The following is a 21,943-nucleotide window of genomic DNA, read 5'->3' on the forward strand; positions in this document are numbered from 1 at the left end:
GAGGTGGGGACACTTTGTCAGCAGTCCTGAGATCCTTGGAGGAAGGGACAGATCAAAATGGAATATTTTTTTGAAGATATACAGCCAAGATACTGTAGAAGTGTTACAGTGGCGGAGACCCCTGGCTTTACTGGTTCGCTAGAGGTGTGCTCTGTTTCACCCAAGTAACAAGCTAATGGTATGGTTTGACCTTTGCCTTGTCCTGTAGGTAAACCTTGAGGGGGAAGTCTCTAAGCATTGTAGCATGCTCTGTTATTTATCAAACAAAGTGTGTGAAAACGTGGAATTTAACACTTCTCCTTGTTGCACTGAAATAGTAACACCTTCAGCAGGCACAAGCAAGTCTACTAAGGCTGCTTTAAGGCATGCCTGATGAAGGCTGAAGAAATCCACACTCAGTGGGTGAGATGCATCTAATGTACACAGGGAAGTTGGTGCTCAAATTAAAGTAAGCAATTGTTTGGGTTTTCATTTAATTGGGGGTGTTGTTCTTTCAGCTTTGACCACAGATTACCAGGAACAACATTTACTTATTTTACTTACTGACAATGAAAAGGTGATTTGGCATATTTTATATCATCAATTATTTCTAAAGGTCTTTTGATGTGGAAATGGGTTTTGGAGGAATGCTCTCTTGGCAGGATATCAGCCAGCCTTCTTGCTCAAAGATCTTTCCTGCAACCTCCTACCCGCCCCACCTCCAAGTGTTATTGTTGGAGCAAAACAGTTTTTACATATGTTCCTCTGTGGGAATTACTTTAAGGCACTCCACTGGAGCAACTGACCTGTGTTTTGTCAAAACACAAGGAACCTGAGCATAGCAAGAGGTTCCAAGTAGAAATCCAATGGCTTGCTCACCCAAATGGCAGAGGTAACTTTAGCAAGTATATGGCAAATAGGTGTCCTGCTTTCTCTTTACTTTTATTCCAAGTTTCTAAATGTCAGGTGGGGGCTAACTTCCAGGATATCCTAGGTCCACTCTATTAATCTTCAGGTTTTGTGAGTCATGCTGCTCTCTTATGCCAAACACCTATTATTGTGCAGGAAAGCAGAGCTCTAAAGCATCTACAAGAGTGCAGCCTGCTGGATATTGTGGACTACTCTCATCTTCCCTGAACGTTGGCTATGCTGGCAGGGGTTGGTGGGAGTTGTGGTCCCAAACTTCTAGTGGGTACCACATCAGCTGCTCCAGGAATATATATGCCATCTATATTTCAATAGTTTGGGAGATGAGAAGAACACTGCTGTCTCAAGCACAACTTCTATTCTTTCGTGCTAATATGAAGTAATTTGTTAGCAAGTGCCACAGGAGCAATAGCAGCTTGCGCTCTGACCCTGGATCACTTGTGGTCAAACTTAGTTGCAAGGCTTCCCTCACTGGCATCTCCTAAGCAGGACCACAAGCAGCTGACAGGAACAGATATCACGGCCTAATAGACAGATAAAGTGTCAGGCTTAGGCAGCATTCATCAACTTGGTGCCCATCAGCCCTGACTTCATTCAACACCTTACCCGGCCATGTTACTCCTTAGGTGAAACTGAGCCACTCACACACTCTCAGCTTAACTTACCTCACAGGGTAGTTATGAGGATAGTATGTTATGCATGCCACCCTGGGGGAAGGATTGAAGCCAGCTAAAACAAGAAGCTCGTTACAAGTTCATTAAGGTTATTGCCACTGTTTCACAGTAACAGCTATCTAATATGGTTTTCGCAATTAGCATACATATCAAACCTCTCAGTGATTATTATCTTTATTGTTCTCATAACATGCACATTTGGGAAAATACTGCATAATGGCTGCTCAGCCTGTGCAGTCTGTACACACATAAGAAAGGTTTGACAATCTTTGAGTGGCCAATGGACCAAATCCTTTTTGACACAATCGAGGGGGCCTCCAAACTGTCCCTATTTTGCATGAGGAATTCAAGTACACACCAGTAATCAACATGGTGCTCTCCAGATGTTTCAGACCATAGTTCCCATCATCTCTGGCTTTTGACCACACTGACTCACACCCACTTGCAAATCTGATTATTTGGGGAGTAATCAACGTGGTGCTCTCATTGTCATCTGATTAGACACTGTGAAAGTAGGATGCTGGACTGGGTGGGCCTTTGCAGACCCTCCAAGTGTCCCTATTTTCCAGGGATGTCCCTGATTTAGAGAAGCTGTCCAGGCTTCTTATTTGATCCTGGAATGTCCCACTTTTCCTAGGACGTCCATTGGAGAAACGTTGGAGGGTATGGAGTTATCCGACCCCCGAGTCGTCTGAAGGCAATCCTTTATAGAGAAGGTTTTTTTTTTAATGTTTAATGTTTTATTAGGTTTTTATAAATGTTGGAAACTGCTCAGAGTAGCTGGGCCAACCCAGTAAGATGTGTGGGGTATAAATAGTAAAATAATCGCTATGGAATGGGACGTTCCCTATTTTCATCAGAGAAATATTGGAGGGTATGCCTTTAGTCTGATGCAGCAGGATTCTCCTTATATTATTATGAATTTAATATAAGGACATGATCCTGCTGGATCAGACCAATAGTCCATCTTATCCAGCATCCTCTTCTCACCGGAGCCAAACAGATTCTTGTGGGAAACCTTCACACAAGAGAACGCTCCCATTTTGTGGTTTCTAGAAACTGGTATAGCAATACTTGGATCTGAGTAGAAGACAGCTGTTTTGGATTTTATGAAATGGGATAGACAATGTACTGGGAATAGCACCTCCTGCCTATTTGCAAGCTTCTGCACCTCATAATTACATAAACGTTTCCAATGTTTACAACCTCAAAGTGATTCTTATTATTTAGCCTGGATTTCCCACGACTTGAGGAAGGGAAACCATCTTTAGAAAGTATATACCTCCCTAAAATGACTTGATGGGAAAGTAATATGGATAGTCAACAATACCACTATTCTATACCACTTTTCAATGTACAGAATGCTTTTCTTTTCTTTTCTTATCTCACCACTCTGTTATGAATCTGTCACATGAACCTTGCAAACCACTTTGCTTGTCAATGAATAATTCAGCTTTGTCAGCCAAAAAGTGGGCATCCCTCCTAAAATAAACAATCTCAGCTGGTTTTCTTCCAATAATAATTCACAGCCTAATGTGTTGATTCAGATCTGTGATGGTGAAATGTGACATTATTATGCTACTGTACTGCAGAATGGAGCGCAGTGGTTCGATAGATCCACTTTATCTTTTGTCAAGTTAGACAGGAGATTCACTGTTGTCTAGGCTCTGTCTGTACTACATTTTTATGATGGATTAGTTATTACTTGAGGAAGGGCTGTCGCTCAGTGGCAGAGTACATGCTTTGCATGCAGAAGGTCCCCAGTATCAGCAGGTATGACTAGGAAAGATTCCTGCCTGAAACCCTGCCATACGGTAGACAATATTGAACTAGATGGACCAACGGTTGATGTGGCATGTGCTAAGATTAAGAAAGATTGTGCGAGGGCATATTATCTTCAGTTGCTGACCTTTCTCCAGGGCCTTCACAAAACTTAGATTTCAAGTAATGCCATCTGTATATCTTGAAGGGAGTAAACAGTAGGAGCAAAAACCTTTTGGGATGTAATCATACCAGGCATATAATTCACTATTTGCTATTCTGTCCCTTATGTGACCACAGCAATATGACAAGTATTTCTTGATTTCTATGTAGACTGACGTGATAATGACGGTACTATACAGATGTACCACAATGCATAAGGAGGAAATTTAGTGTCCTATAATAATAATAAAATTATTTTTCTCTTTCTCCTCTTGCCCTTTCCCTTTTTTGTTATTGCCTTCCTTCTGGGTCTGTCCTGGTTAACATATCCTTACACCTAGTTTACCTCTTGGTTGGAAGATTTCAGGTTCAGATCTGGTTTGCTTAGCCAGAGCTTAGCACAAATGAGCAGGTTCCTTGGCTGAAGATCACAGCTGTTGCACTTCTCCCCTGCTCCTGGGGCTGGTTTGGCTTAGTGTTACTTTCAAAGCTGGGCCAGTGGTTTGTCTCACTCCGAACAACCTGCAAGTCGCCATCAGTGTTTGTTCTTGGGTTATCACTTGTGATTTGTCTGGGAGGACACAAACCATGAGTTTGGGTTCAGATGTAATGCTAAGCCAAACCATGGTTTAACCCTGGGTAGTGAGGCAGCAGCAGGAATGGGGGAGAAGTGCTAAGGGGAATTGGCTAAGGGGAGTGTTGGGGGTGAAGAGTGGACATGGAAACATTGCAGCTCCTCTTATTTACAGCATTTCTGCACCACAGTGGAAAGTTCTGCTTAATTTTTTTTAATCAATAAAATGTTAATAATAGCAACAAAAATCAAATATTTTCCCACAGTATTGGGTTAAAACATAACAATCAATTATTTGTAAATAACCAGGTTTATATTACCTATATGTTGCCAGGAAACTATGCATGCTTTTTAAAAATATGAATTCTGTTAATGGTTTTAACTGAATTGGCTTAATTGTGTGGTAAATATGTTGGACATGGCTTTTCTTTATAATAGATGATTAACAAATATTGTAAATCTGCATTATATCTTGCTGTTTGCTAGTCGGTTCAGGTTTCGTCTTTCGTTAGATGCAATAAAGTACATATCAAAACTGACTCGGTCCAAGACAGCCTCCTCGGTTTAATGTACTCCTAGCTTTTGGAGACTAATGTGTTAACTTGCGCTTCCTTGATGTGGCGCTGTAGAAGTTTTTCTTCATCCACCTCCCATGCTTTAAAAATTGTTCTGAACATTGGTTTTAGATTTCCCCCACCCACCTTGATCATGTTTTGTGCAGCTGCATTAATTAGACCCCAATTGTGAGCACCACGAGAGATTTAAATATAAAAGACAAAGAAGCATGTGACAATACATTTTGCTGTGTAGTTGCATTCCCCCCTTCCATTTCTTTGTCTTCAATATATTCTGTGTTTAATTGGTTAAATATATTCTTTGTTTAATGCTTAATTTCCCAGATGTTGGGACTCAAGCCTCATTCGAAAACTGTACTCTTTGACATGCAATCCCTTTTCTTTAATCCTAGATGAGAATGGGTTGCCTATGATGATTTGGAGGGTGGAGGGAGGTGAATATGGCCTGCCCTTTCCCACAGTGTGTCCTGTCTGAACACTGGCATTGAAAACCAGTGAGCCCAGGAGGGACGGGTTATGACTCAGTGGCACATCTCCGGGTAGGGCTGGAAGAGAACCCTGTCTGAAATCCTGGAGACCTGTTGCCAATCAATTTTATCTATTTATTTATTTCATTTATACCCGGTGTTTTTCTCTAAGGAGCTCAAGACACGATTCTCTCCCTCCTCCTTTAATCCCCACAACAACCCTGTGAGGTAGGTTTGGCTGCAAGGCTCTGAGTGGTCCAAGGTCAACTGAGGCGTTTCATGGCCGAGTGGGGATTTGAACCCTGGTCTCTCAGCTCCTAGTCGAACACTCTAACCACTACACCACTCTGGCTCTCAATCAATGTAGACAATGCTGAGCTAGATGGACCCAACAGTCTGACACAGTATAGAGCAGGTTCTTGTGTTCCTATTTTCCTATCCCCTTTTGCTCCCAGCTTCAAGCTCAGCCTTTTATCGTAAGAAGAGAATACAGACGGATTCTTCCCCTCCCTTCTAAATAGATGTCTCCCCCCACATCCTTTTCTTCTGAAGCTCAGAGAGCTCTACAGCCAGAGGAAGGAGCTCTGGTGGGTGGCTTGTGATGTGGGCCCAATACGACTGTCAATTGCGTTGCCAGGAGTTCTTTTCCTTCCTTGGCATGTACTGTTTAACCTGCCTCTGGATGGTAACAAGGGTCTCATCAGAAGCTCAAGAATGTGTGTAGTCATGGTAAACAATGAGCTCTCAGAGGGGACAGAGCTGGGAGAAGAATGGGCATTCTGTCACACTCCCTTCAATCTCTCAGCTCCTTGGAGACCAGGCGTAACCTGTGGAATGAAAGCACCTGAGAAGCTGGAGGTGGAGAGAGCAAAGGGAGGAGGCATCTGGGGGAGAAATTAACTGGTGCCTCACAATATTAGGGGCACACAATAGGACATCTCCTACGACTTGAGTTTTAGAAACTAGAAACTCACACCCCCAGCTGCCATGGAACAAAACTGCTGGGGGCTCACGACGTTCTTGCTGATTGAAGGCCTCACAAAAGCCTTATAATGTCAGAGACTCAGAGCACGTATATAATCTGTGAGATTTTTGATGTCCAGTTTTACACACAGTTTTGCTATTTTATATCCCAGCCCCTCAAAAGGAGGCAGTGAAAGCTTGTGGATGCCCCAAACCTAAAGGCTGATAAATCACCTGGGCAGTTTTCAAAGCACAGGTACTTTAAGCTCATAAGGGTAGGCCAGCCGGGTATTTCAAATACAGTGGTACCTTGGGTTACATATGCTTCAGGTTACATACGCTTCAGGTTACAGACTCCTTTAACCCAGAAATAGTTAAAAACTTTGCTTCAGGATGAGAACAGAAATCGTGCTCCGGCGGCGCGGCGGCAGTGGGAGGCCCCATTAGCTAAAGTGGTGCTTCAGGTTAAGAACAGTTTCAGGTTAAGTACGGACCTTTGGAATGAATTAAGTACTTAACCCAAGGTACCACTGTATACAGGAAGCTGCCTTATACCAAGCTAGAGCACTGGTCCATCTAGCTTAGTACTGTCTACACTGGCTGCCAGCAGCTCTCCAGGATATCAGGCTGGAGTCCCTTCCCACCCTAACTGGAGATGCCATGGGTTGAACCTGTGGGCTTTTTCAAGAAAAACATGTGCTCTACCACTGAGCTATGGCCCTTGCATATACAAGTGAGATTGCCAGTGTGATGCAATTTTACTTTTCTTTTTTAGCGGACAGGAATTATAGCCAAATTTCCCTAAAGGGCATCTTCATTGCATCCTGAGAATAAAGCTTGGTAGCGCGTCCTCCTCTGACAGCCAAAATAGTGGATAGCAAGCTATTTAAAAAGTAGGATTTCTATTTCTCCTAATTTTCATGCTGTTTTAGACAATAGAAAACAGTCCAGCTCAAATTATCTAGCTTACCGTATTTTTTGCTCTATAAGACTCACTTTTTCCCTCCTAAAAAGTAAGGGGAAATGTGTGTGTGTGTTATGGAGCGAATGCAGGCTGCGCAGCTATCCCAGAAGCCAGAACAGCAAGAGGGATTGCTGCTTTCGCTGCGCAGCGATCCCTCTTGCTGTTCTGGCTTCTGGGATTCAGAATATTTTTTCCCTTGTTTTCCTCTTCCAAAAACTAGGTGCGTCTTGTGGTCTGGTGCGTCTTATAGAGCGAAAAATATGGTAATTATAATCTTCTGTACTGAGAAGGTAACTGGGAAAATGGATAAGAGCCTTTCTCTTCTCCTTTCAGTTGCAGATGTATGTTAGGAAAAAGCAATGGAATAAATATGCAGAGAATCCTGCAGCTGAAGTTGCAGATTTTATTCCATTCTTTTTTTGGACTATGCACTATTCTCCTCCTCAGACTAGCCAAGTTTTATTTAATGCTCCCACTTGAGATTTGATACGGATGTTTTGACTAGGGATATGCAAGCTTTCTCTGGTTCACTCAAAAAATGCCTTGAGCTTTTGAAATGTTCAAGCTGAATGCCGGGGGGGGGGGGGGAGCCCTGAGGTCTCTTCAAGCATTTAACTTCGAACACTTGAAAAGCCCAATATCCTCCTGCTCTGCCACCCATTCTGCCAGTCCTCCCACCCATGGTTGTCCATGGGTGTGGAGAGAAGACAAGGAGACAGTTGTTGCCCCCTCCCAGATTTCAGGACTCTTCCTCATTGACTGAAATGGGGAAATCAGCAAATACCTTTAACTTTCTTTCTTTCTTTTTTTACAGAATTGGTCAACATTAGCAGGCATGGCAAGGCCTTTAGAGATCATCTTATGAGATCAAGTCTGTCAAATTCTACACAACTAGATACAAAGTGTGTTTGTTTGTTTGTGTGTGTGTCTGTGAGACACCTTGACAAAGTTTGAGGCATTTTAAAAAAAAGAGAGAATAAAATAAATGACTGCAACTTTTTTAATGAATCAAATAAAATGGTGTCAGTAATGGAATAAACAACCTGGATACAGAAAATTTCAGTATGTGACATTTTAGAACGTTCTTGCCACCATCCATTTTCTTCACTACCACCACGAAGGAACTAAGGCTGCAGCCCTATGCCATCTTACCTAGGAGTAAGCCTAGCTGAACTTAATGGGCCTTCCTTCTCAGTAGGCATGTATAGGAATGTGCTTTGAGGGGCAGCAAGTCTATCCAACCGAATCATGAGAAAGTTTTCAGGCAGACACCAGAATTGTGAAAGGTTGTCCTCAGCTTAGATCTGTGAACTTCATGGAAAGTGGATCAGTGCCAGCTCTTCACAGAGTTTAGTTCTGATGACATAAGCTAGGTACTTTCCATGCATTTTCTAGGAATAAGAGAATTTTTAAATGGGCCTAATTTAGCCTAGCAATGAGTAGGCTTTCTAGACTTCACATCCCAATGTTACCAAAATCCCCTCTCCTCAGACAGGTTTCTTATTTCCATAGCTGAAATTGTGGGGAAGACATTATGGACTCCCAGCCTTCCTTGCCTAATCTGATTCTTTGGGCACATTAATGGTATATTTTCCGTTGTGGGACTTAATCTTCTTGGCCAGGCTGAAGTGGTGGCAGCATTTCCATCTCTCACAGTGCAATGCAGTCTACATGTAAGTGCATAAGCTTTTCTTAGAGCACATTGGCTACAAGCATTACTTAAAGGTGTATTGGTGGTTCAGTGGTAGAATTCTTGACTGCCATTCGGGAGGCCCAGGCTTAATTCTTGGTCAATGCAACTCCCATTTGAGCGACCCTCAACTGGCACAGTGTGACGGTAGATGTGGCTATTAGCCAGAAGTTTGGCAGTTTGAGCCCACCCAGGGACAGCTGTGGGCAGGGAGTTAGACTAGATGACCATTGGGGTCCCTTCCAATACTTCAGTTCTTTGATTCTGTGCTCCTAAGATCACTGAAATAAATGGGCTTGGATGCACCTGACTATATGTTGAACTGAGACATCCAGGTCAACAGAGTTAATGGAGGAATTAAGTGTTGTGGCTGGTAGGAGTGGGAGGTTTGGAAGACACATTCTTAACCACATTCTCCTCCAGTTCTGTGGGACATCTTAAAAGCTGTGTGCAAAAATAAAAAGTATGCGCCCAAGCAATCCAAATCCTGCACCAAGAAAAACTGAATACGTTTAGGGTGCAGTGGGCCCAAACCTGTGGACCTTCTTTCATGCAGGGACTGTCCTTGCTGAACTTCAGACCCATGACTAAGACCTGCTTGTTCCAGCAGGCATGTTAATGTAGTGTTCAGTTTTATGATAAGTTTGCATTATTCTGTTATTGCATTCTCTGTATGTTCTGTTTTTAAGTACCCTGCTTAGAAATGTGAATGATTAAGTGGTATATAAACATCATAAATAAATACAATATCCCACCTTTCTGCCAAGGAATTCAAGGTGGCCTGCATGGTGTTATTCCCCTTCTCGTTTTGTCATCACAACAACCCTGTGAGGCAGGACTAAAGAGATCAGGGTTCAAATGCCATGCTCCGTCCCACAGCCTAACCTACCTCACAGGTGTGCTGCCAGGATAAATGCTCTCTTTGAACTTTCTGTTTACTATTTTAAAGCACATTTTATACCATCCTTCCTCCAAGGACCTCGTGGAATTGTTCTTTCCTACCCTTATTTCAAAGGGACACAGGTGGCACTAAACCACTGAGCCTCTTGGGCTCACGGATCAGAAGGTGAGCTCCCGTTGCTCAGTCCCAGCTCCTGCCAACCTAGTGGTTTGAAAGTACGTGAAAAAGTGCAAGTAGATAAATAGGCACTGCTCCGGTGGGAAGGTATACGGCGTTTCCATGTGCTGCTCTGGTTTTGGTGTTCTGTTGCGCCAGAAGTAGCTTAGTCATGCTGGCCACATGACCTGGAAAAACTGGAAAAACTGTCTGCAGACAAACGCCAGCTCCCTTGGCCTCTAAAGCGAGATGAGCGCCGCAACCCCAGAGTCTTCTATGACTGGACTTAACGGTCAGGGGTCCTTTACCTTTTACCTATCCTTACAACAATCCTGTTAGGTAGATTAGGTTGGGAGACAGTGACTGGTCCAAGATCATCCAATGGACAATCCAGATGTCATCCAGATGACATTCTAGCCACTATACCAGCCTTACCTAACCTAGTGCCTACGAGATGTTTAGATGGGACTACAACTCCCATAACCCCAGGCCAACATAGCCAATGGTCAGGGATGGTGGGAGTTGTAGTCTAACAACATCTGAAAGGCACTAGAGGTTGGGGAAGATACTAGCTCTCTGTTTTTCTTTTCTGCACTGGAAATAAGACCATGTAGGAGGGTGCCAGAAGAACAGAATAACTTTAAAATTCTGAGAGACTTGCATGCACTTGGTCAATGGAAAACATAAATGTTTTCTCAGTCATTGACAATACGCTGATCTAAGCTATTAAGGCATTTGTTATCAGTGGGGGGAAATTCTGGTAGCTGTTGGAGGCTAGCTCTGCTTCTTGGGTCCCATAATCCAGAGACCACATCCTCTTAAGATATATCTCCCCACAATGCCTCTACCCCCCCCAAAAAAGTTTTTTTTGTGATAAAGGAGCCACAGCAGAGGATCTTCGCAAGGCAGGAGTTTAAAAAGCACATTCAGTACCAGAAGATCTAGGCATCCAGTCAAATATTTCCTTTGTTTGCCCCTTGTCCAGCTGCCAGTAAAGCCCTTTTGGAAAAAAGAAACGCATCCACCAGCTTCAATGTTCTCAGGATGCTAAGCCAGGACTGAATGGATTTTGCAAGGTGCTTAGTCACAGCAAGGGGGGGAAAGCTCATAATAAAAGAGGGCTCTAAGGCATAGCGGAATATTGATGCTGTCACTTCAATGGTTGGGCGAGTGATAAAAGGCAGGGATAAGTGTCTGTATCTCATCCTTGAAAATCTGGAGGCTGGGAAGGCGCTGCCTGTTTGGGGCAGGGAGAGGCTGTAGGGCAGGGAAACAGCTGTGACCAGACAGGGATGGGTGAGCCCTTTCTGCCATGCCTCCACAGAGGAGGAGAGGCCTTCCAAAACAGGGGAAGGTGGGGAGGGGTGGAGGGGAGCTTACACCCCAGGTTCTTGGCTGCAACAGCTTAGCAGGAGGGACATGACTAATACACATCCCACTGGGGGAGTTAGATCAAAGGCAGTGAAGTAGATACAAGAGGTTTCTGCTTCACAGGATCTGGTTAAATAGAGCCTTTGTTACCAGGGCCCTCCAGAGTCAGGAATGGAGAAATACCTGATCTCTCCGAGCCTCCCCCCACCCGGCCGCCTCCACCACCGCCAAGAGCCTTGATGCGGAATCAGTTCAAGTATGAAGCACAACAGTAGCTGCTTGGCTACTGCCGGAGGAACCTAGAGGGAGGGGAGAGGAGGGGGGAGATGACGGGAAGGGAGGGGTCCGGGGCTTCACACACACACACACAAAATGAGTCAGGTTTAGTTGGACACACAGCTCAGATTTCCGAAGCTGGAGTGGGAAGCAGCATGCTCAGGGCTAGCCACCAGCTGGATTGCTTGGGTGCTTACAAGCGGGACAATCTTTTCCTGAAGCTTTGATGGGAGGTCTAGGAAGGACAAAGCCTGGCCTGGCTTCTTGTCACCAGCTTGAGGGCTTGATGCTGCTACCTGGTGCTGTCCTTAAGGCCTGCATCCTTCTCACCTGCCTGCCTTGGCACCCTCTCCGCTACCAGGGGGTTTTGTCTGCTGAAGGTGAGATCCTCTGCGTCTAGTGGTCAGACCAGAGACTTCAGAATAAGTCTCAGGTTCGGTCCTTTTAATTTGGAGAGGGGTGTGCATGTTGTATGTGCAGCGTGGCGAGGAATGGTTTGGCAGCAGGGGGGAAGTGGAGGTGGTGGTGAAAGGTGTGAGCGCTTAGGGAGCACCAGGTTCGAGATCACTCTGGTTCGTTTATGCCTTGACCCGTTCTATCTACCCTTATTTGCAACTGCACAGCCAATACATGGGAGATGAAGTGTGGCAAAAGAGCTGGAGGGTTTGTCGGCTTTCTGTGTACATTTAGGTGCAGAGCGTGCACCTATTCTTTTATTCTTTTTCACACAAAATATTTCTATACTGCCTTACATTTGAAATCGCAAGGCGGTTTACAGTAAAAAGAATAAGAACAAGTAAATATTAAAATTACGATACAAACTAAAACAGCAGCTGGCAGACCGGGGAAGGAATAAAATTAAGAAATACAACCAACTGGTACAAATGACCAGCAAACATCAGAGAAATTAACTGAGTTTTTAGCAAGTGCGAAAAGGCCTTTAGAGGGGAGATGGCTCCATAGAGAAGACTAATCTGTGTTAGTGATTGAACATAGAGTTGTAGGTCATTTGAAGCTAATCAATCTGGAATAAAAGGCTATGACTTTTGGTGCTTTCACAAATGATGCTAAGATGACTTTTTGTGCATTGAACAAGCTGTATGTCCCACTAAATCCAGTGGTCTTTATTCACAGGTAAGTATGAATACTGTTTGTAGTTTAAGGTTTTGAACACTTACTTGGGACTAAGCTCCAATAAACCTAGCAGGACTTTCTTCTGAGCAAGCATAGATGATTGTACTGTTAGCATGAGATGTCCTGTTGTGATTAATGGTGCCAACGTGCCATATTTAATATATGAGCTCAGTCAAAGCAGGTTTTTAAATTTGGTTTATAGTGGAAAATCCAAAAATGTTCAAGCATCACTTGTGAAACTGGCCTTTATGTATGCATTGCTGAAATTCCCTTCAGGCTGTATCTATGCATGTACAATTGTTTGTCTGAAAGGGTGTACACTTGATGACTTGTACAGCCAACTGTTGAGTACACAGACTGCACACCCACTGAACATTATGTTACATGAGAATAACTGTGAGCATACAGCTCAGCTATTTGTGTACACAGGTACACATATAGTACACCTGATGAAGGTAATGCTTGAACACCCCTACTGAGTAGGCAGGAGGAGCAGAATGGGAGGCCTCCATTTTTCTTTTCCCCTCTGTACAACCATAGTGCAGAATACTGCCATCTTTGACTATGCAGGCCGTAAAGTAAAGGAGCCATTTCCACTGCCATACTTGCTCCTGGTGGTTGCATGGCTGGTAGCAGTGATATCATCAGAATGCCCCATCTCCCTGGGGCAGAAGTCCAGGACACCATGAATCAGAATGAATGGGAGGGGAGGACCCAAAACACTGTGGGCTTAGCTAACCACATTTTATTTTATTTTATTTTTTAAGTAAGGGATATAACACACATCACCATTTAAAAGAGAGCAGTCCGCCTAAATACATAAAGTTCAGAGTCTAAAATTACCTAACTGCAGTATGAGCTGGTAGAAGTGGGAAGTTTCCAGAGAGACCTCACTTTAAGCTTGCATGACTCTTCTGGAAAACAGGAGCTGCACTCTATGGTTCATTCCCATGAGCTTTTAGTGGGGGAAAATATATTGTACATATAGCATATTATGCATGCCCTGAGGACACTGCCCATACAAATGCAGCTAGACATGTAGCTTTCCGGACTGTGTAATAGGAGAGAATAAAGTTCACAGATGTTGCAGTGAAATGGAAGGTGCATATATAAGACAGAGGTCCTCTTAGCAGCCGTTGGAATTATGATTGGACATATAGTTTGAAACACAAAGCATGCACAGAAGATTACAGCTTTGTACTGACTGTTTTATAGGACATTGTCCATGATACATGACCTTATAAAAGCATATGGTGAGGGCACTACCAGCCGTGTCTCCTGTGATGGACACAACCAAACCACCCTAATTTCTGCACTTAAATAAACTATGCACTAATCAAAGTTTTAAAACAAAATGTTAAACAAGAAAGGGTATTTTGTGTTGTGTTCGTTCATGATCAATTCAGCTTTCTTTAGCACTATGGAGTGAGCTAGTGAGAAGCACCCACTGCAGCTGTGAAAGGTATGCATATTTATTTATTTCCCTATCTTCCACCAAAGAGATCAAGGCATTGTACATAGTTTTCACACACACATACAGAGAGAGAGAGAGAGAGACAGAGAGTTCTCACAACAATCCTATAAGGTAGATCAGACTGAGAGACAGTAACTGACCTAAAATCAACTTTGGCTGAGCTTCATGGCTGAATGGGGGTTTGAATCCAGGTCTATCCTCTTAAGCCAAACACTTCATCTACTGCATCATACTGGCTGTCATGTATTTGTGATGGGTGTTTATGGGCGATGGGGATCATTCATCTGAGCTTGCCTAGATTTTGCAGCAGGTCATGCACTGGACATCTACACACACACACACACACACACACACACACACACACACGGCTGCTTATTGCTCTCATAGAGATAATGACTTTCCTATAAATACACACATATACATACTTTTTCTGATTTTGGAAGGGAATAGTTAGGTCAGAATTGAGAGCCCATGTGATTCGATAGCCAGCAATGTTAGGCAAAGTCATACCAGATGTTCCACATTGTAGGCTGCAAGGTTCACTGCCGAGACAGACAGACAGACAGACAGAGCACACTAGCTTTCTGAGGTTGCTTGAAAATAGCAGTTTCAGAAGTCTTGGGGAAGGAACAAAAGATGGATGTGGAAGTTCTTCCTCTACCAGCCATCCTCCTGTTTTGGTTAAGTTAGTAAATAAGCACTGTTGTTGAGCAAGCATGAGTCAGAGCAGTGTTTGTACAGAGAGAAAAGTAAAAGGCAGAGAGCCAAACCTTCAGCTGGCCAAACTCATGTAAGTTCATTGATTTCCACAGGCGCTCGGCAGATTTAGCCCACAAATCCCATCTTGAGCACAAGGTGCAGACACATTCATTAAAGAGCAGGAACTGTTCCCATCTGTAGGAAGGAGCACTGGGGAGATTTTGTTCTTCTCTAATTAAAGCATTTCCCTTATTCCAAGAGCCCTTCTTTCTTTTTGTAGTTTCCCCGGCCTAAGCACCGAGAGAGGTTCCTTTGAAAAGGCAGCTGAGGAGAGAGACCATCCACCTGAAACGCGGGAGGCGGAAATCGTACACTCAGTGCAACTCTCTTTATCCCCTTTGTCTGGCAACTACAAAAAGAGAGAGAGAGTCTTGTTTTGTACACCTTTCAGAGCTCCACAGGCTGGCATTCATTCATTTCGGGCCATTTTCATGAGTGATGCTTAAATCAGGTCTCGCATTTCTTGTGTCTGTAAATGGAATTAAAACCTACATTGACTGGAAAATGTACATTTGGTTTAAAAAAAGTATTTCCCTCTCCCTTTCTGACTTGCATAACATTCTCAGAGGACACATTTCAGACTGAAAGGCAAGACTGCATATTTGTGCAAACACTCAAGTTGTGGGCTTGTATTCAAAGTTGCATTTTTTCTTATATTCCTGCTGCCGGCCATGCCTACAAAGGGGCATTTGAAATGCATGCTTATGGGAAAATGCTGGAAAATAATTCACTGCTGAAAGAATAGCAAGTGGCTTCTCTTTCACTGATGTATTATCTTTCCGTATCTTACGGAAAATTGCCAGCAGTTGTGCGCCTCTGCATGAGCCGCTGAGCATCATACACATAAAACCTACAGTTGTGAGCATAGGGAGTGCATATCTGAAATTGGCCTTGCTTGCCTCACTGTGTCTTGTAGGAAAAATACAAATGTGGAACAATTGGGCTACAGTAAATTTTCAAACTCAATTTGGCATATCCTGATTTCAGTGTGCAGCATGGTGCAATGTTACTCAGATGTCCAGCTGTGACTGGTTTGGGGGCTATTTGTCATATAATACTTTGAGAGCTGGCTTTTTCAGAGGCTTGGCAATTCCTCTTCCCTTTGTGTCACAGTTAGCAAACAGATCCCTTGCTGTGATATTTCATGAAAGGGGCAACGATCAAGCAAATTATACATGTTTATACGTGCAAATGTTTTAAATGTAAACTTTTAAATTCTTAGGAGAGTTTTTTGAATTGAATTGGAGAATCTGAAGTGAATACAAAAAGATTTGAAGGTTGATTACAAATTTAATTCATCCAGTGAAAATATCTGGGCTCAGTCCTAGAGACTTGCGCTATATGATCTTTGTCAAATCCATTTTACTCCTCTTCTTGCAGGATAGCTTGGAGTGCATCATTATTTTCAGAAGTTCTTCAAAGTACAGCCAGTTTCCCAAGTGTCTAGCAGTCAACATGCTCTGCTGATCTATTAGCCAAATCCTAGCAGTGCTGGATACTTTTATATGGGCTGTGCTACCTGGCTCCACATGGGGCTTGCTGGAGCAATCAGGAACTTGTGGATTTCACTTTTGAATTTATTGAGACTCATTCTAAGATATCCCCTGCTCTGCAAAAGCAGGATGAGGCCACTAAAAGCTTATCTCAAGAGATGAGCACAAACAGACAAAGGAAATTTCATTAGGGCTGAGCTTAGAGTAGACTGGAAACTATCAAAGTGGATCAATTACTGAGGACATGACTAGCCAAGGTAGCATTTCCTGGAATGCCTCTGTAATGTGGAACACTGGAGACACAGTCAAGGTGGCCCCTTTTCTTCCCCTTCTTTTGTATTTTTCTAAAGTCGTTCCGCTTATCCTCTTTAAGCCCTCTGCTGTGGTCTATGGCTTTTTATTCCTATGTGATTGCTTTTCATAACTCATGTAGGGCTAAAAGCCATGGGCTACACAGAGGAATAATCCACTTTCTTGGGCACCTCAGCAAAGCTGTGTGAAATACAGATTCCTTAATGCTATCCCTCCTTCATTTAATAAAACCAAACATCCATATTTATTTTGTAACCAACGGTGAATGAAAAAGAGGCTAGGGTATAGCGAGACTTAGCTGGGTGAATGTGGCAAGGAATACTTAGCAAATGAACGTACAGAGGTGAAGGGACTGGTCTCTATACTTCTGGGCTTCTTCTCTCCATCCAGAGGTCAGAACAGCCACTGCAGTGCTCAGGATACAGCTCAGTTGTTGTGAGATGTTTCCTTTTTAAAGAAAAACACACACCAGACCTCTGCTTTCAAACCCAGGGCCCAAAGATTCCATTGCCTTGCAAAAAGCCCATCATAATAAATGCTCTGAGCAGAATGCAGGGCCATTTCCATGAAAGATACACCGAGTGATGGTAGTTAACTAGGCGTGCCGAGAGCAGCTACCAGGTAATTAGAGACAGTTTCTCACAGTCAGGTTCCACAGGTGTCCCAGCCAACAGCTGAGGGAAGCTAAGAAATCGAAAAGTTTGACTTCTCAACCCACAGCACAGTTACAATAGACCAGCACTCCGGAAGACATGGATTTCCTGCCACTAGGGAATCTGCAAATGAAGTCTGCTTCCTTTTAAATGTGCATGGCAGCCACATAAAAAGCCCTCCTCCTTAATATGTATGTGGTGCCAAATTCCTGGGTACAAACATACATGTGGCGTTCTGTTTTCTGATGACACTCTCACAGCACAGTCCTAAACATGTTTCTTATGTCCCACTGAGTACAACGGATCTCCCTCTGCTTAAGAAGGATTGTTGCTTTTAAGCATATTCTGCCAAAAAGGCAATCAGCTGAATTTTGATAGCATATTGTTGGAAAGAGTCACTTCACAGGTACATTTGGAGAGCCTGATATGCCAAAATCTGGGCATTTCAGCATGGTCTTATCAGCTTCTCAACCGGCCTCCCTAGCTGTGCCTTTGGCAGCCGTTGGGTGTCCAAACACCAGCAGGTGATAATATTTATCTACATGCTGTTATATATATAAAAAATCACCTGCTGATTTCTGCAGACAGGAGCAGCCGATAACACTTTCCTCCGGGCTAAAAAAAGTTCCACCTGCTAATTTTGGCAGATCAAGCAGCTAATAAAAGCAAATATGGCAGACCAAGCCAGTTTGGGGTTTTCTGGTCAGTTGGCAATCCAGCTGTGGTTAGTGCCTCTGAGAAGCGCATGTTGCTGTAGCAAGGAGCTCTACATTTTACTTGCTGTAAACAGCTGCCAGTCTTATCACTGAATGACTGGGTAGTTGTGTATTTGTGTATGGATAGGTTATTTTGAAAAGTGGGTGGGTGGAGGTCATCCTCCACCTCCTACTCCTTTATATCTAGGCGTATGATATCTGAGACTTCTTTCTAACACGACCACCCTAGAAAATGCGCCTCTGCTCCTATGGCAGACACTCCCTTTGTGTGCTGCAGTGCCAACTGCAAAGGTCATACCACACACCTGCTTTTCTGATTGTATTTCTCGTAGCGGTGAATGAAGGGGACTTGGATGGCCAGTGCCTAATTAACTAGCAATAATAGGAAAAGGGATGGAGGGGGATAAAGAGCCCATTTAACCAGCTTCTTTGTTGCAAACCAAAATGTTTTCTTGTGCTGGGAAAGTAATGAGCAAAATCCCCTTTGCCTTTAGCCGAGCCTGAATTGGAACAAAACCCCTATGGAATGTACAGGCCTGTTTTCGCTTTTTCCGCCCCCCCCCCAATTGTATCTCTTAATGATCAGGGCAGCTGCATCGGGGGCCCAGGAGCTTTGGAAGGCCAGACTTTTAAATGGTCAACATTACTGAAAAGGATTGAGGAGCAGCTCTTCTCAAACCCTCAACCTTCCCTGTGTGGTGCTTGCTCACTTCTGCTACTTTCTGATCCCCAAGTTAGTTCATCTGGAAGAGGTAGCCAGTACAGTCCATTAAAATGATGATGATGATGATGATGATGATGATAGAATCCATAGGGACAGTAATCCTTTTACGAGGATCAAAGGGGCACTTCCAGACTGAATCCCATCCCAAAATAATGACAACCACATACCAGCAAATTCAGGTTGTGTAATTAAAGCTGGTTTAGAGCTCTTGTGGAACAAACTTGCTTTCCCAAAAGACTCTGCAGTAAGGGAAGGGATGGGGAAATGCAGTGGAAAGTGTGTGGCAACTTTTGCTTTGTCGCAATGTCATCGAGCCTCTCCACAAACCAATCAGAATGAATGCTCAACAACTAGGTTATCTAGAAGCACCCTAGAACTCTGTACAGTATGTATTCTGGGGCTTGACAGCTGGCCAGGAAAATGCCCCACTTGGCCAACTCTTATGTCTTTAAAGACAGCTAGCTGAGTAAAAATCAGTAGGTGAAGCTTTTCATGACCATCAGATATGTGTTATTGGTGTTTCATGTCTGCTGATGAAGGTGCTGTTAAATGCACAGGAGCAGTGGCCAGTAAATAAGTAGCAATCCTGGCTGGAACAGAGTAGAAAGGAAGATCTTCTCCTTGGGGTGGGAGTGGGGGAATATATTAGCTGAATCTGTGTCTAGCACTAAGCAGGACTCACAAAACCCTTGTAAAGCAGACAATAAACTAAACTGATAATCTGGTGATCTCTGTAACAGCCAAGCGAGATACTGATTTTAGAAACAACATGCTAAGCATACAGGGACAATAGAATCGGAATTGAGCAGTGTTGCTGAGTGGTTGCAGGACTGCATATAGTTCCACCTTAGACAGCCCCGTCTCAGATGGCAGAAGGTCTGGACTGCGTATTCTAATTGCTTGTAATTGTAATGCTTCTCCTGCTAATCTAAGAGACAGGGATAATTTGTTTCTCTGTTTAATTAAATATTGAACGCCCAATATCCTTTTTTATATTCCAGACACAGGAGACAGGCAATTGTTTGTAAGAGCAAATTTTTATATTCGTATATCAACAGATTCAAGAAACAGTAAGTGAAGTTGTCCCCAATAAATATTTGTTTGTTTAGCAGAGAGGCCCTGAACAAATTTATCACCAAGTTTTTGTAATGTAGGTTAGATCTTTGTCCCTCACACTTTGTGTCGCTCTTCTTTATGCTATTGATTTTCCTTTTAGCAAAGCAGATACCAAAAGAAGCACTCTGTTCCTGCAATGCTCCCATCGGACAGCAAGGACGACAAGAGAAAGCGTTTCGTTTTGTGTAGGGCTTTGTCAATAGGATGGATAAATTAGTGTGACAATGTCATCTAATGGTTGAAATTATAGGGGGAAAGGAAGGGGGACCTTAATGGAATACGTGAGCCATTGCCCCCGACTCTGCCAAATTGTACCCAAACCAGAAGTATATGAAAAAGTCCTGCTGGATCAGACCCAGAGGCAATCTAGTCCAGCATTCTCAGAGCTGGCACAAGGCTTTAGGGGCCCCTGCATGGTGTTGCTGGAGGGGCCTCTCATTCCCTCACAGCCATGACTGCACAGTATTTTTCTGCAGTGGTAGCGCCACTGCTACCCGCCATCTTCCCCACTGGGCGCTCAGATGGCATTTTAGCAGTAAGTGGCAATGCCACTGTTGAAAGGGGTGTGTGTGTGAAGCTCAGCTGAGAAAAAGAGCTTAAAGCAGCATAGTGAGGCAGGGTGGGCTTAACTTAAGGGTAACAGACGTCCCCGTTTCCCAGGGACAGTCCCCAGATTTACAAATCAGTCCGAATACAAAATCCATTGAAGTTGAAAAGTGTCCCCGGATTCACTGAAAAAAATCTGGTAACCTTTGCTTAACTCTCTGTTTGAAGGTGCTCTCATTGGTCTGAATATTGACCCTTCCACCAAGGCTGGACCTGGGCAGCTTGCTGCTTGAGCCCCACCCCCCTTGCAGGCACAACATGCTGTTGCCTCCTTCGCTGTGGGTGATCCACATCACCGCCTCTTCTGTGTGTGTGTGTGGTGGCAAGCAGCATGTTCCTTGGGCCCAGATCTGCCACCTGAGGTGACCACCACCCTTCGTGTCATGGGAAGGCCAGCTGTGCCTCTCACTGGTGCCTTATAAGCCATTTGAATGAGCACATGTATAATTAGCAAGTCTATGGAAGCGCTGGTCTAGTGAAGCTAAAAAAATGAACCAGGGGAGTCCCCACATTTAGTGGGGATCCAATAGGGGTCCTGTCTCACAAACTGTATACAGTGGTACCTCAGGTTAAGCACTTAATTTGTTCTGGAGGTCTGTTCTTAACCTGAAACTGTTCTTAACCTGAGGTACCACTTTAGCTAATGGGGCCTCCCGCTGCCGCCGTGCGATTTCTGTTCTCATTCTGAGGTAAGGTTCTTAACCCGAGGTACTATTTCTGGGTTAGCGGAGTCTGTAATCCGAAGCGTCTGTAATCTGAAGCGTCTGTAACCCGAGGTACCACCGTACTGGACATTGCTCTTGAAATCTCTCAGGAAAGCAGGGCTAGGGAACCTTTATTTTCCGACAAGGGTTGCATTCCCTTGGGCAGGGGTGAGTGGCCACCCCAGCTGGAACAGCAGGACTCCACAGCGCAACATGGTGTTGCTGGGCCCACTTTGTTATTACAGACTCCCCCCTCCACTTATGCACAATGCATAACATGCACAAACACCGGGGAATAATTCAATAATTCAATTCAAACCAGGAAATGGTGGGTGAGAGCTGGAGAGTCCTCATGGCTCATGAGGAGACCCTCCCCAGAGCCCAAAGAGGACATCAGCGAAGGCGGAGGAAGTCTTGAAGAGACTAGAGGTGCAGGGGGCCTTTGTTTAAGCTGCTCAGCCTTCCCTCTAACAGCTGGCATGCGGGGCAGCGTTGTCATCATCACCGCTTTCCCACACATCCTCCAGCCTCCTTCAATTCTAGTTGTGGATATTTTTGGTATGGATGGAAGAGAAAGTGGCAGAGAGGGTATTTGGCAAGTACTCCTCACTTTACATGATTTCACTTATGCTCACAGAGGCCCCAAAACGTAACCCCTGCATAAGTATTAAAGATACAGGAGCCCTGCTCCTACAGGAAACCTAATCACAATAGTGATGTACTTTGCTGCTTAACATGGAAGCAGATGTCTGTTGTTTGAAAATGTAGCTAGTAGATACACTACATTAACCAACTTCCTTATGCTCAGCAAT

General features: G+C 43.9%; 1 protein-coding gene across 7 annotated transcripts in view; it reads left to right on the forward strand.

The window, feature by feature from the left end:
- BLACAT1 (BLACAT1 overlapping LEMD1 locus) overlaps positions 1 to 21,943 on the forward strand; it is a 74,835-nt gene that overhangs the window by 38,736 nt on the left and 14,156 nt on the right. Inside the window, exon 1 of one of the 7 annotated variants that reach the window (XM_081916497.1) lies at positions 11,529 to 11,820. The exons of 5 other annotated variants lie outside the window; for them this stretch is intronic. The gene's annotated coding sequence lies outside the window, so the exon portion shown is untranslated. Of the gene's footprint in view, positions 1 to 11,528; positions 11,821 to 12,551; positions 12,575 to 21,943 lie in introns of those variants that run through there. One more of the 7 variants, XM_081916501.1, reaches the window with a different exon arrangement.

The sequence above is a fragment of the Podarcis melisellensis genome, assembly GCF_964234715.1.
Source record: "Podarcis melisellensis genome assembly, chromosome: 6".
Classification (NCBI taxonomy): domain Eukaryota; kingdom Metazoa; phylum Chordata; class Lepidosauria; order Squamata; family Lacertidae; genus Podarcis; species Podarcis melisellensis.